Consider the following 15,686-nt stretch of genomic DNA (forward strand, 5'->3'; position numbering starts at 1 on the left):
TTTTAGTATTTTAAAAAGTTTTTAGTTTCAGTTAAAACGTTTTTTCTAATGTCACATAAACATGATGCATTTGGAAGATGTTTTAAAGTTTAAAATCATTACATAATTAAATGTATTTATTTTTCAAATGGTCTACAATAAGCATCCAGATTAACTTTAACTGCATAATTTTTTTCTGCATTTCAAAGCAAGGCAGTTGTTTGACAAAAGATAAGTTTGTAATGCATGAGTCTGTCAACAAAATAGCAGTAGGTTAATAATAATAATTTATATCTGCACATATTCTGGCAGAATTTGAACTCCACCTTACAATTTGGATAGCAGTAGAAGAAGCTGGTTTCTAATACTATTCCCCTCTCTTACTTGTCATGAGAATATAAAGCAAGTTGTAGGACACTGAACAGTGGAGAAACCCCTTCACTCCTCTCATGCATATTCAAGCACGTGTGCATTCACTCTCACAGCCTGTGAAAAGCATTTTGGCTCCTGTTCAAGGGAGCCCTTCTAAAACATGGTCCTGACTGAACAAGAGAGCTGATCGCCAGCCAAGCAGGACAGTAACAAAGTGGAGCGCAGGAGGCCCCGCCATGTTTGCAGAGATCTAAAGCGTTTTTTTCTTTCAAGCTTTGTTTGCATTTGTTCACTGCAGCCACTGAGCAGCACACAGAGAAGCCTTTTCTTACCCTTCCTCTGTCCATACTCTTTTCACTGTCTCTGACTCGGCTCCTTTCTGACAGTTGATTCAGTTCCTGTGTACTAGAGGAAATTATGTGCTTAATTGGATTATTGGGAGTTTTCTTCAAATGAGTGCTCACCCACCCACATGGCCCCAGACTCTGAGTTCTCCACTGGGATGGGCTATCCAGGCCATGTTTCCAGTGTGCAGAATGAGTGTGAAATGGAAACCTCTTACTGTGTCACAATTTAATACTATTAAGTCATAATGATTGTAACAAATGTAATTCAGTTTTTGCTTTTTACTTTCACTGACTAACACCTACTACACTAAAACTATGAGACAATTATTTCTAAAAGGGGATGAAAGCAGGTCTAGCTGTCAGACATCTCTGCTGGCCGCCAACCTAAATATGCTACTTGGCTCAATTTTATAGACAGAATTGAGTGCATGCAGGCATTACTGGGATTTGCACCTGTTTGATTCCTACCTCCTTTGGGCTTCTCTTTTTAAACCTTTCCCACTGGCTCTGTGTGACTTGTACATTACTTAAAAATCAGAAGTTTTCCCCAGAATGATGACTAATGCATGCTTAAGTAAGCAGCAAAGTGGAAAAGAGAGGTGCAAAGGGCAGCATGTGTGATCTGAGGGCCCAGGGGGTATAAAAGAAACTGGATGATGGAGTTTAGTGAAGAGGAGGGTTTTGCTCTTGTACCTTTTCTCATACAAATGATTCCTTGCACTGTGTGACCCTCCAGTGGGTTATAAACATCCCAGTAGTTGAGCAGTTCATGTTACTGATTTTCTCTAAGCAAGAGGAAACAGAGTCCAGGACACAGATTAAAAGACTTCTCTTCCCACCCGCGTGCAAATCCCAAATCACATGGAGCCTTGCAGCTTCCCCTCGCCCAGGAACCCAGCAAACACCCTGTTAAAAGCCACAGCCACATCCCTGTGTTTCATCTTACTGGCCACAGAAAACAGTTTGTATTCTAATTAAACTAGCATGTGTACTAATGTTGCTATGTGGACACTAGCACTGCAGTATGTCTATCAGCTCATTAATTTGGTGATTTTTCCTCTTTATTTGGCTTTTGTGTTTTTTATTTATTTATTTTATTTATTTATTCATTTATTTTTGTTTTGCTTTTCCTACTGATTGCTTTTGTGAAGCCAAACTGATTTCTCATGGCACAGTTTTGCAGGACTGTATCATTAGACTATTGTATGTACTAACCAGACCTGCCTGGTTCTCACCACATGCTGCTGACAAATGAAAATTCTGCCCTTATCGAGGCCTGGGGCAATGTAAGGCCTCTAAGGGGATAATTGAACAGCATATCTGCCCTACGCAAATCCTAATTCTCCCTCTCAGCAGGCCACTGGCGGCATGCTTTATGGGATTATTTTCAAACAGACATTTTGAATGTTGTAGTATACATAGCTCTTCCTTCCCACGTAGCACTTTCCCCCTTTCTCCTTGTTCCTGTCTTTCACCTTCTCGCCTGAGAGGATTAGCAAGCCAGGCTTCCGGAAACGGTGCACCACTCTGTGAGGATGAGACTTCCAAAAGCTCCTCAGCGACAGGAAGGAGCTGGACTCGGGCTTTATGACAGCAATTACAGCTCTCTCCCCATGCCTTTTAGGGGTCAAAGTTTTTAGCAGTTAACAAAGAGCTGGCTTGTTTTTCACAGGGAATATCGGTGTAAACAAACACTTTCAGAGCAGATTTTTCTATTTCTCAAGAGACTGCTTGGAGTCAGTGGAGTGGGGGTATGCAGGGAAATGATTATTTGTTGAATACATTATTGTTTGGTGGTGAAGAGACTGTTGATTTGTGGCTACAGAGGAATTCTTTCAGTGGGGTCAGCTATATGCCAATGCACTTTCTTTTTTATCGCAATTAAATTTTTTTTTTAGAGGAAAAATGTTTTTGGAGATCAAGATAAATATTTTTCTCTGGACAGTTTCAGCTAAAGGGTTCAAATTCATGTGAGCTGTAATCATGTTGTATATTGAACAAGATTAGCTCCATTAAAAAGTCCTACTTTTTGTTCCAAATCACAGCCTATCCTTTAGTCGCATAACAGAGGATACTTAAACAATTTTAGCTAAATTAAATAAACTTGAATCTTAAAAACCTCCTTGTATGACATTTCATTTGAACGACAGTTTCAAGTTTGAGGTAAGAAGCTGCAGAACAACTCCAATCTGGGTCTTTCAAAGCTCAAACCCTTTTTAGCCTTGAACTCCTGCTGTATCAGAATAAATATATCATAATTAGCTAATCTTGCTAATATTTCTAAACTCTGATGTGGCTGATGTGTCCTTTTTAAATTTTTCCTCAATTCAGTGGAATTCAGTGTCGAAAGGCTCTCAGGCTTTGCATGTGGAACCTGGTCACTACATGACTACCATTATCTTATCTGTCAGAATGCCTTTCATCTCCAGGGAGAGCGATCAGTATCTCCTCACTGTATGTATCTCGTATATTGATGGCTTACAGCACTGGTTCCCAGCTATTTAGTCATTTACTAAAGCTGGAGGCCATCCTGAATCATTTCTGTCATCTTATAATTTACCAGATCAGAGGGATAGGATTGGTTTGTCTCACAATCTGTCCTTAGCTTTGTAGAAGCTCTTGGAAGGTCCTAATCCTGCTTTAAAATATCTCTGTGGGTGGTCTGTCACGTTACAGCAGTTGGTCTTTTTACTGTTCTGGATGTTGTCTTTCCTCTAACATCAGAAATTTTGTAAGTTTGGAAAAGATGTGGTGACTATATGCAAGACAACATAGTATTTCAGTGTTTGTAGGGTGGACAGGGAGATTTGATGTGTTTATGGATTTAGAAGACATAGGCCTCCATATTTGCTACGTGCTATACTGAAGGGTAGGATAATGAAAGATAGCTGTTATGAACCAATGAGTTATAACCCTTATCGCACAGCACTCACTTGTCGGCACAAGAATAACGTCTTGTTAAATTAGCGATTCACACTCAGCAAATGGAAGCTGCTCAGCTTTGTATCGGTGTGTGTTTACAAATAGCCAGCTGATTAACAACATTGTTGATAGGAAGAGTTGTGTTAGACTGTGTTGCTACCCATTTAACACATACATGCCATTTTAGCTCTGATTTCCTGACTCAGACGCACATCTGAGACAAATACACTGACTGTTCTACTAAAACTGAACTAATTATATTTAATGTACTACGTTAGTGGTTAAAAAAAAACCCTACTACACTTTACACAGATGGTAGGTGGTAATGGTTAACCTTTGACCTTAATTGCAAGACTTAATGTGGTTTTTGTAGATGTAATCATACGACGACTGAAGCATGACAGCCCCCTTGACTGAGAATTGTCATTATTGTTAGTGTTATCTAGAACTATCAAAGGAAACCGGAGTTCCTCTGATCATATTTAAATATTTCTTACACTATCAATATAAATATCAAGAGCGGGCTAACCTAAAAAGCTAATTAGTTTAATTATGGTGAGGTAAGTTAGCAAAAAGGATGCCAACTAGCTCACTTTAGTTAGGAAAAAGGTGGCAATCAAGTATGATTAGTTTGATAAAGTTTTGACTTATACGTTATCCAAGTATATAAAAAGACTACTGTAAAGCTAGTTCATGGTTTCTGAATTCATATACTTTCTGAAAAAAGATTTTAAAAAAAAGATAAAAGAAACAAAGAAACTAGTTAATCATAGTTAAAGTCGTACAAATTAAGTCTTCACATTCCTTAATAATTATAAAAACAGAAAATGATGAAATGGTCTGTTTTTGCAGACCTTTTAGGAATGATTAATGTGCATGTTGATGAGTATCCACTCAGTCTCAGTAGAACTGAAGTAACATCCAGCTTCTGTAATTTTGCAGGTTCATGAACAGTTCATACAGTCTTTGTAATCTACGTGTCACATCTGTGGGACCGCATGGAGACACTGAAGAAGGGATCATAACAAAATTTACCTTATGAGACCGACATGGACCCAACTCCACATAAAATAAATGTGAACTTTTATTAATATTCTTCCCTATTTAAATTTAAATTAAGCTAAGTAACAATGGCCAAGTTAAAAAGTCCAACCCTAAATGGAAAAAAAAAGATCAACTACAAATGAAATTTTCCTAAGTATGTCCATGATTCTGTAGACAAGACCTCAATAACCATCCTTAATTAAATTATTGAAGTGAGAAATGTTACCAAACACGTTTGCTGGCATGTGTGTTAAGTTACATATAGTTTAGGGACATCTGGCACTGCAGGAGTGCGGTATGAGAGGAGACCCTGCCACATACGTTGCTGCCACTGAACCACAAAGGCCCCTGCTTGTCTTCCTCCATTCTCACTTTCTCCTACTTTTTTTGTTACCCCTATGCTGTATTTCTGTCTCCCCTCCATCCTACTCTCCTTTCATTTTTCTCCTGTACCTTTTTACGACCAACTGTGCGTGTCTTCTTTAGCCCCCCTTCCCCATTTCCTGCCAGTCATTTTGCAAGTCTGCACTACTGCCTCACAGCAAGAGATTAGAGTGGCAGTGGCCATGTGCTTGGTATTCAAAGTGCTGCATAACATAACACTGTCACCCCCACATTGTGGCTGCAGCCCCCCAGCCTCAGCTTTGGCAGTCCTTACTGGCACAGAAGCCGGATCACGGCTATGACACCCTTATGTATCTCATTCAGCCACAGAGAATGAGGCTAGTGAACCGAAGAGCCCCCCCAACACTGGCCTCTGCCTGCACCTGCAGATCCAACTGATGGCGGTAAAGCTGGAGGAAAGGGGGGGGGAGTGAGTCGGAGGTCAGAGAAAGCTTCAGTTCAGTTTAGAAATTAAGCATAAGACAGAGTAACATTAAATATGGAGTCAAACCAGAGAGATAAAATAAGAGAAAACTGCCCAAATGAAAAGTGAATGACTATTAGATACCATTGTGATGGGCTAGTTAAATTCTTTGAACTAAGCATGGAGAGAAGGAGAGTGAATAGGGGTACCAGAGGGCCACAAGCCCCCCTGTGGGTCATTCAGTCATTCATAAGATGGGACGATTTTATAGACCTCCCTCTTTTATAGACCCCTTCTTTTGTGTCCATTAGAAAAAGTGAAAATAGAAAATGGAGTATAATGGTAGAAATAAATAAATGTTGTGTTTGCATAAAGGAGAATGCCAGTTTCTACCTAATAATTAATGAAATATTTGTTGATAACACTCCCATTTTCCCTACCTAAACCCAGCCTGATAACCTTTTCTGTCTGCGTGGATTTGAGATGTTTACAGATGTTCTCAACTTCTGAAAAACAGCCCCTCTCCCCTAATGGGGCAGCCATCTTTAATCCAGTAAAAGAGCACAGGGATTTGGTCGCCCCTGGCCTGCCTGAAAGCCCTTTGGAAACCTTTCGGCCGTGAGAATGGGGGCTTGGGTTTGGAGATGTGGGTTAGGCTGTGTGTAGCCATGCAGGAGGGGCTAAGGACAGTCTTTATGAATTTAGCTAATCTAATTTGAGCTCTTTCCCCTGAAGGCCCTTAACTCTAACTGCTGCCTCTGTTTCAAACATCAGTCCAAGCTGGTGAAATTTTCATGTGTTCTTCATGAAAATAGACATTGTTTAGGTTAATAAAAGCTGGGGGGGGGCAATGAAACTGGGAGCATCCACTTAAAAAAGGGTCTTTGTACTTTTTAAATGTGTTATTTTCAGATAAACTCTTAAAGGTAATACACAATCTGAGATAATTTTCCCTATGCTGAAGCTTTATTTTCTGAATAAAGCTAAAATTAAGAGTTCTTTCTGTTAGGGTTATAATTAACAGAGTGCAGCTGGAAAAGGACTATTAAACTCATCAGTAGTCTGTAAACCAATTTGAACCTAATGGTATTAATCAAAGGACAACTTGAAACAGAGGCCATTGTGTTGAAGCTGCTTATGGAATGTAAATGAACCATTTAGAGGCCTTTTCTTTGCCGTTTCACACCTCTGATTAACTCATGCTGATGCTGTTGATTATCAAATGGGAATTACCTCATTAGGGTTTGCCTTTGAAGTTGCTCCTGAATATCATCAAGGTCTCGTAATCCTTTTTTAATGGATCAGTGAGTAGAACAGTACCTTAACAAAATGATTAATGTCACACCCTTTCTCACCTAATGTTCCCTCTGTTGTCATGAATAGATTGAAAACTGGTTCATTTCTTCAGGAAACACAGCGGTAAGGATGTTGATAGTAAATGCTTTATCAATCTGCTGCCTTATATAAACTAAAACCCTCTCTTATTTATGCTTCTTTGCTTTTTCTTTTCTCTTTATCTTACTCTTTCCTTAGCTTTGTAATTTTAGTGTCTTCCCCTCTGCCCTTTTTCTAACTCAAGGCAATAGGTGGTGAAGGGGAGGAATGCAGCTGGGGGACTGTAAGGATTTATCACACTGAGGTGTGAGGGCTCCTGTGCCTGCAGATGTAACGTTTTAGTGCCAACAGCATTCCCACCATGGAGCCAATACGGACTTTTATTGCTTTTTTAGCTTTATTCTTAAGACCACATACTATGTGGCTGCAGGGAGATGAATGGGAGGAAAAAGGTCAATATGTTGAGGGTGAAGTGGTTTGAGTGTGTTTGAGTGTGCATGGGGTTTTCAGTCTGAGAGGCTGTGGAGAATTTTCAAGTATGATCAAGTTAATATAAAAGATACTAATAGTATTTATCCATCTTTTTCTCCCTCTACTGTTTGCATTTAAACATACCCTCTTTCTCCCAGTCTAGCTCCCCTCCCATTTCTCCCATTTCCACTCCTCACTCTTCCTGCCCTTCTACCCTGCCTCTCAGGTTACGATGACTGGGGGTTTTCTTGCTCTCGTTTGGTAGTGTCTGTGTGGGATGGGGGTGGTGGTGTGAGCGTGTATGTGTGTGTGTGTCTCCCTCTACGCTGTGCTGTGTCCTTGTCCCTGCCTCCTGGCAGCAAGGAGCCACCCAGCAGCCGGACTGTGATTGGGCAGGGGAGCGGGCTTCTTGACACAGCGTGGTGCTGACTTCTCCGGGACGTGTTTCAACAGATGGTCGAGGTTAGAGAGTGTCATCACATCGGAGAGAGGATTAGAGGAGAGAGGTTGTCTTCCAGGAGCTGTGTGGTCTCCCTCCCCTCCTACTCTTGAACCTAAAATCCTAGCTCCAAGACATAAACCCCTCCATGAGCGAAGGGAGATCTGGTGAAGAACGTGAGGATAAAGCTAAGAGAGGAATCCTTGCCTTGCCTCTCACTCAGCCAACACTCTGCTCTCCTGCCTTCCAGGTAATGCACAACTTTCTCACTTTTTTTTTTTTTTTTTGTTTTGTTTTGTTTTGTTTTGTTTTTACTGTTTTCCACATTTTACTGCTGCTTTTTAAATTTTGTCCAGTTAGAAGTAAAATTACATTTCAGTTTAGAGACAGGAGCATGAGACTGTATGAGGGGATTTGTAGTTGTGGTGAGCTACGCTGTTTCTGCAGTCAGTCTGTGTTGGCTGCGCAGCAGTTCTGTGTGTGTGTGCAGGATTTCATAATTTTCCCCCTGAATGACAGGAATTCCCTCCATCGCAAATTCCTTCGTCTCAGGGGATTAGAAGGCAGCACATTCCATTAATGTAATTTTTTTCCTCCAATGCATGAGCATTCACCTGTTAAATTTTTGTTTTATGAATGCACAATTATTGCAACATGTGCAGCAGCTTTTGCAGATTTAGGAAAGTTTTGCTTTCATGTAAAGTATATTTTGTGTTGCTTATACTCCTAGTAAAGGTCTACAAATATGTTATTTTCTTAGTATAACTGTATCCAGAAATAATCTTTTTATTATCTTTAGCAGTTCCCTTTACACTGATTAAAAATGCTAATTTTTCACATTTTTAAAGTCAGTGTGACATTTATAAATCTCACACTTCAGCCAAGATACTTTTTTAAAAAAATTCTTAATAAATCTTATTCAGAGTGCACTTCTGGCAGATCGTGTCAGCATACGCTAAATGGATGAGCTGCTGAAGAGCTTTTTCCGGGGAAACTGTCAAAGCTAAGCGGAGCAGCAGAGACTCTGGGAATGTACACCTCACTTTAGCTATTTAAGTCAAGTCAAGTGAGAAAGGAAACTTGCCAAAGTGGGAACATGATGTATAGTAGTTATACCCAGCGTAGGGCACTGTGTATGTTTGCAAGGTGTTTGTAAATGGAGATTGTGCAGCTGTGAAAGGCAGTCAGGGAGAAGTTTTGTATGGGTGAAAGCTGCTGTTGTGTGAATTTGTGTTTACCCTTGTAAACCAGCCGTAGCTACACTTCCTTGCTTGTTATTTGAAGCTGCCTTAAAGCTGGTAGATTGGTTCATAGAAAAACAACTTGATTGTGCAGATTGACAAGGAAAAATGTGAATCTTTGCTTGTTAAATTTCATATTGATTAGAAACATTTTGAAGCCTCTAAAAAAATCTAAACGTTAAGCTCATTTTGACGTCTCTTATATTCAAACTTCATGTTGCCAATAAACTATGATTTCACTGTGTGTGGTACAAAATTAAATTTCCTCTATTTTAATGACCAAGTGAATCATTTCCCTCTGTTCTTTACTTTGTGTCAGATCAGTGTGTTCATTCACCAGTTCACAAAAGCCAGAGCATTTATCCTTCTGACCTAGATTTCCTAAATAGCTAAATTACAGTGTGGTTCCATTCAAAGCTGATTGCTTGTATCAGACACAATTACTGTGAAAAGAATGGCTAACATTTCAAAACTCTGGCAGTGTTTGTGTTTGTTACTGAATGGCGAGTCTGGAGAAACGATGCAGAACTTTCATAATTTACAATACTGATCCTCAAATCCACCACCTCGTCTGAGTTTCCTCTGACAGTGTTTAGATTTAGTTTCTGATCACCCTGCTTAGGGCGTAGCAATGGAGCCTGGGAGTGTTAAAAACACTGCTTCCTGCCAGCTTAGAAAAGAGAGATCCTATAGACAGTTTTTTGCTCCTCTGTGCTACAAACAAGACCACGAGCAGCTGCTGCAAATAATTTGAGGGGGGTAGGTGTTTGCCAAAACAAACGTTGTTCCAGTAGCGGCTTTGCCATCATTTGAATCTACTTAGGCATGTGTGTGCATGTGTGTGTCTTTGTGTAATTGAAGTTAATAAGTGAAGTAATTTGTTTCTCTGATAAGAGTGCTGAGTGAGTGAAACTGAAGACAAGGAGGCAGCAGTATCTGTGGTTTAAACTGTTTGTATAAACACCGTCACCAATGTGAATCTGAGACTTTCCCAGGGAAGTGACACCTCTGATGAACGAGGTTAAAAGCATTCAAGATAGACTGTTGCAAAAATACAAATGCTCTCAAATGCTTGTCTCTATTACCTTTTGTATGTCTCAGATTTTGTGTCTGATCTCAATTAAGTTGGACTGTTATCCTTCTGCATTTTACAATCTCAGTTTGACTTTAAAGTTTCTAAAGTTACTTGTTTGAATTCTGCTATTACAGGTTCCTCTTTGTTGTGCTATAACCGATCTTTGCTGATGACTTCCCATTCTCTTGCAAGAATAAAATGTTAAGTCTAGATCACTTTGAAAAGGACACATTTTTTTTAAACTGGAGAATTGCACATCACCAAGTGTGAAATAATAAATGGTCTATACTTAATCATTAAGGACTTTTTGCATTGAATAGCCAATGGCTCCTCATCTTTGTCTCTAGAAAACACAGAAAATGGGGGTGAACAGCTGGAGTTTGTGTATGTTCTCTTGTGTGCCAGAATGTTAAAAGATTTCCGAAACCACCCTCTTCTCTGGCTCTTGTTTATCTCTTCAGTGTAATGATAGCATTTCTCATACAAGCCTGATTGCACAGTAGCACTGAGCTAGATTACTCGTCCTATCACTGCAAATGACCAGTATTTGCACAGCAAGCATTTTGGCATTCTTTCATTTATGTGGGATCAAGAAAGACTATATTTAGATGAGTCAGACACTTTCTCAGTTCCTTGTTAACCTTACTGATCAAACACTGCTTTGGAGTTTTAATCTGTTAGCCAATAACACACCTTAAATATTAAGCAACTCTGACTTTTGAAGACGTTTTTTAGGATAGACCGTGCATATCTGGGACACAAACACACGCTGTCATTTGAGTGTGAAAGGCCAGGGCATGCAACCATTAGATCTAGCTTGTCATTAAATTTCTCATCCTCTAGCCTTTGATCCCTTACTAAGAACACACACACACACACAAAATAAAGCTGCAAACAAGTTTGTTTTGAGTGTCTTTCTTCCCTGTTTTTTCATAGGCGAAAGGTTTAACTGATGGTTTAAGCGATATGAAATGAGCCCTGACCTTTTGATTTTGGTTGGAGAAAATATATTGCCAGAGATGTTGGAGGGATTGCCTGTTGTGGCTAAAATGCACTTTAATAAATAAGGTTTGAGTGAGAGAGGAAGGATTTTAATGTTATTTTCTCCATAATATCCACAGCAGCTTTTGTTTAAAAGCTACTCAGCATGTAGCTGCAGCCTAGGCTTAAGTTGGAGAGTAAGAGAGCTGGGTCAAAAGGGGGAAATGGAAGTAGGATAAGATAAAGAGGAGGGCAGGATGATGGAGAGGGATGTGTGAAGGTGTTGTAAAGAGGCAAAGAAAGTATGAGTTTTAAGAGGGCCAATGAGATCCGGTGATTTTGTCATGTGCACGCACCCACATTTGCTTGAGGTGAAAACACAGGAACACGTAATCTTCTTTTGACATAGACATGTATAAAAGACAAACCTAGAAAAGCTATGTATACACACTATCCACAAGCTTACCCCCTCTGTCCTCCACCTCCCAGAGGGCTGAACTGTCCCTGCTTTGTCATGTCTCTTGTCCAATAATCCCCTCCCCAGGGAGAAGCAATCTGTTTTAGATTTGAAAGAGAAAAGACCCGGTCTGTATCACGTACAATTAAGCAGCCGTCAGAATGCGTCGGCGCAAGTTTGGAAGGAGAAGTGCTGCCACTGGGGGGTTGTCCCTTTCATCCACCGCCTTTCCAGAATGGAGATAATGGGGTGGGAGGGTTGGGGAGGGGTGCTGTAGGAATGAATATGTTTCCTCGGTCCTCCATCCCGCGCCACAGCTCAACTAATAGAAGCCAGCATGCGTTTGTTTCAGCTCTTCTGCTCCCTTTCATTCCTTCTCCCCTGGAGCGGACAAACACATTCAGCCTTTGCCAGCACACCCCTCCTCTGCTTGTGCGTGTCCAAGTGTCTGTACATGCACAAGCACTCATAAGTGTGGACTTGGCCATGTGCTTCTGGTAGCCTCTAGTCCTGTTTGCTCTCACTTGATCAGCCTGACTTGGCCATATGGAAGTGGAACAGCTTTATCTCTGAACAGCAACTTTGTTTACAGTGGGAATGTCTTGCCTTGCATTATGCATTATCTTCACTTTGCATTTAAAAAAAAAAAAAAAAACTGCCCACGGCAAGTTCAGCTGAGTTTGGCCCGTATCTCTTGAACATGTTGGGATGATGCATTAACTGCATTCCTTTTACTGTGACTTGAACACAAAGCAGTGCAAGTGTTTGTGTGGGTAAGCCTCCCTTTTAATCCTTTCTAAGTTAATTAGACTATGTGCAGATATTGTGTTCTGTATATTTTAAAGTGCACAAAGATCTGGAATCTTTGCCAGGCAGGCTGAAGTTAATTGAATTACAAATGACTTTAATGCATGCTTTAGAAAGCCACACATAAAGCCAGAAGCAATGGAGAGCTCCTCTGTGTACAAATTACAGGTTACATGTCTGTCTCTGCTGAAGTCTGACTAATGCTCTTTCTGACTGTTTGAGTGACTACTACATACACTCTGAGCACACAATACCCAATTCCACTCATACATATGTGCCTACTGACATGAATGGAGGCAAGTGGCAAACAGGCACAGGTGCAATCAGATGAATATACATTTTTATGAGCGGTATCATGTTTGTGCGCAGCAGTCATGGAGGAGTTTGTTTATGGCGTGCAGGGTCACATAGCTTAGTTCTCATGATCCATGGTTCCCAGAGAAAATGTCCACACATGCTCCACATTTTAGGGGTGTTTAGTTTCATGCACCAGGAGCAGTGCTACATTTACCAGGAGCCTGCTTGCAACACATCTTGTAAAATTGTAATCTTGAAGGACAGGATTCAAGTAAATTTTATTTTGTCATTTTTCGCAGGTGAGTTGAGTTTGTTTTTCAATATATTTAGGATATTAAATTCTGCACACTGGCCTTTCAAAAGGAATATTAACTTGTCATTTAGTGACTGGTGAAGACAGACATGTGGATAAATTTAAAAAGAACTTTTTTTTTCTTGTACAAGAAAAAATGGTGGTCATTAAACAAAAAAAACATCAATCATACTTGCTGGATCGGCACTCTCGAACTTTTTGTCCCCTTCTTACTGTGCCACCACATTGATGATTTCATGGAAAAGAAGTCAGTTCCTTTTATTCTTGACAATTACCTCAGTGGAAACCTATTGAAGCAATTTGCCATAGCTCTCTTTTGTGGTAAAGGGAGTGATTTGTCTGAAGTACATTCGACGCGTCAGGGAGACAAGAAAGCCACCCATGAGCATGCAATACTTTCTTCTCCCTCTGACTCTGACTGATAGCATGTTTGTGATGGAAGCGTGGGTTTTGACAAGAAAGTGGCTGGAGACATGTAAAAGAAATGTATTTTGTTCCTCTGAGGTTGTCTGGTGCTAATAGTTTCCATTTATAGATTAGAAAAGCCTTAATGAAAAAGGCTTTTGCCTAAGGCTTATATCATGTAACTGCTGGTCCCCTGATTGTGATTTCACATTTTCATATCACACTATAAATCAGAAGAGTGGTTTCCCTTTTGTTCATTCTCCTCGTCATCTGTCCACCTCCTTCCTTACCCTTTCCTTTTACCTTCATAAATTGTAAATTAGCGTTTCCACTCATAAAATTGAACTTTTAAAACCAGCCTGCTTGTTGTGTTCATATCTTCTGTCTAGATGTGATCCAAGACTGACTCAAAGATGTTGAAATCATGGTTTTGTGTTTGTGGTGGCCATAGTTGGTTGGAGGGCTCCTTGTTGTTCCTGTTGTTGAATGTGCCAAATATTCTGGTTGCTATGTGTTTAGTTATGATAAATATAGGCCTAAAACTCATCAAGGTTGCGAACATAGTGATTCCATATGAGTGAATCCAGCCTTACTTCATGACACTAAGCCCAACTTGCGTGTTTCAGCTGCATGGAACTTTTGCTTGGATAGACAGAACTGGGATCAACAGAAAAAGCTGTCCCTGGTTTAGCTTAAATACCTACCACTTCAGGCCAGAAACACACATGCACACCCATGTACAAATAAATAAAACTTCCTCCATTTTAAAACAACCTTTTGTGTTTTCTAATGATTTCTCTTTTAGGGTACTCAAAACCCACTGGTGGTTTCTAACAGGCTGCCCGATGGCCTGCAAATCATGCTTACTTTGAAGTATTTTAAACCAGGATTCATTTAATTATACATAAAGACACAATCATGTTATTGATGGGGTGGCCTGGTAGCTTTGGCACTACAAAGGGTCTCATGCCTGGTCTTAAAAGAAGCATAAGGGTTTTTACTAATAGCTGCAAATGTGCTCACTCCAAGTTAACATTTCACTGAATTGAGGTCATTCTTCTTCATTAAAGGGGCCTGCATTGCACCCAAACATGCCGCACACCAGTCAATGGGAAACTTAAATATATAGTAATGATGATGCTGTGCCTGTGAAAGTAAGTTATGCAGCTATAAACATGCTGGAACATGGGGCCAGTGATCTCTTCTCACCATCTTGTATTTGAATTTCTTTCTGGAATTTTGTTATACATCTTAAACCAACTTGGTCAAACAAATCAGCAGAGTTAAGAGTCTGAAAACACCAAAGTTTGAGCTTTTTCCCAGTGCCTACCCACAGCTAAGTGAATGCACAGAGAGAGAGCTTTCCTTCAGCCAGGTTGTGTGGCTAACCGGCGAGTCTTGGTGAGTACAATGTGCAGCCCTTGGCCTGCTGGCCACAGCGAGTCCCGACACAGGCCCTCCTCAGTGCAAAATGCCCTCGTCAGCCATCATGGCAGCAGACCAACTGAATTCCCTCGGATTACAGAAATATTTGGACAAACTTCAATATTAATTTAACAGGGCCTGAAATTCATTTTTCAAAACGGGGTGGAATTCCCCCCTAAATGCTTCACAAATGAGGGATTTATACTGGAGATATTACTACTGAGCTTAACTACAAGTCTTGCAGTGTCCACCTTGTACCTCAGATTAATATGCAGCTTCCATTTGTCATCTTTTTCTCTATTATTAGTTTTCATTTTAGATAGCTTTCTTGCCTCATCTCCACGCTCTTAATCTGCTCACATTTCAGTCTTTACCAACTAGATATAAAACTATATTCATTGCTGTAGATTGTTGACTCTTTTAGCTGCATCAGTGTAATAAGTCATTTCCCTCCATGCTCTATTGTATCCTCTCTTTCCATTTGACAAGAGTTGCAGTAAAATCAAACTTATCTTGGGGAGGGTCAAGCTCTGAAATGTGTATAAGACTGGTGAGGTTTTTATTATTCAGTGAAATTCTTGATTGTTTTTAATCCTCCATTGTGCTGAATCCATGTTTATGTGATTTTAGGAGTTCCTTAACAGTTTTGTTTTAATCTGATTATCATCAGCGTATCTTAATGAGTTACTTGGTGTTGCTTGGATTCATCCATTATTAAGAAAAACTGGACTTTTAGCATAGCTTTGTCAATATCATTCACAAGTGTACCTGTAAATTCTTATTGCATTTCTGGCAGACCTTTTTCATTCATGTAGCTACCATAGCTCAGTGTTTCTAGAAGGAAACTCATCACTTTCATGAATTCAACCAGTTGAGAAAAATTTGCATTAGCTAATTCATTTAGCACTGAAAACATTTGGTGACATGGATAGAGGAGAAAAAAAACTCTGGGCCACGCATTTTTAAAT

General features: G+C 40.0%; 1 protein-coding gene across 8 annotated transcripts in view; it reads left to right on the top strand.

Annotated features, from left to right (window-relative positions):
- sulf1 (sulfatase 1) overlaps positions 1–15,686 on the top strand; it is an 82,856-nt gene that overhangs the window by 41,529 nt on the left and 25,641 nt on the right. For 3 of the 8 annotated variants that reach the window (XM_041967809.1, XM_041967808.1, XM_041967810.1), the window contains exon 2: positions 7,732–7,967. The exons of 2 other annotated variants lie outside the window; for them this stretch is intronic. The gene's annotated coding sequence lies outside the window, so the exon portion shown is untranslated. Of the gene's footprint in view, positions 1–6,932; positions 7,968–15,686 lie in introns of those variants that run through there. 3 more of the 8 variants (XM_041967815.1, XM_041967816.1, XM_041967814.1) reach the window with 3 other exon arrangements.

Source organism: Melanotaenia boesemani, chromosome 18 (assembly GCF_017639745.1).
Source record: "Melanotaenia boesemani isolate fMelBoe1 chromosome 18, fMelBoe1.pri, whole genome shotgun sequence".
Lineage (NCBI taxonomy): Eukaryota > Metazoa > Chordata > Actinopteri > Atheriniformes > Melanotaeniidae > Melanotaenia > Melanotaenia boesemani.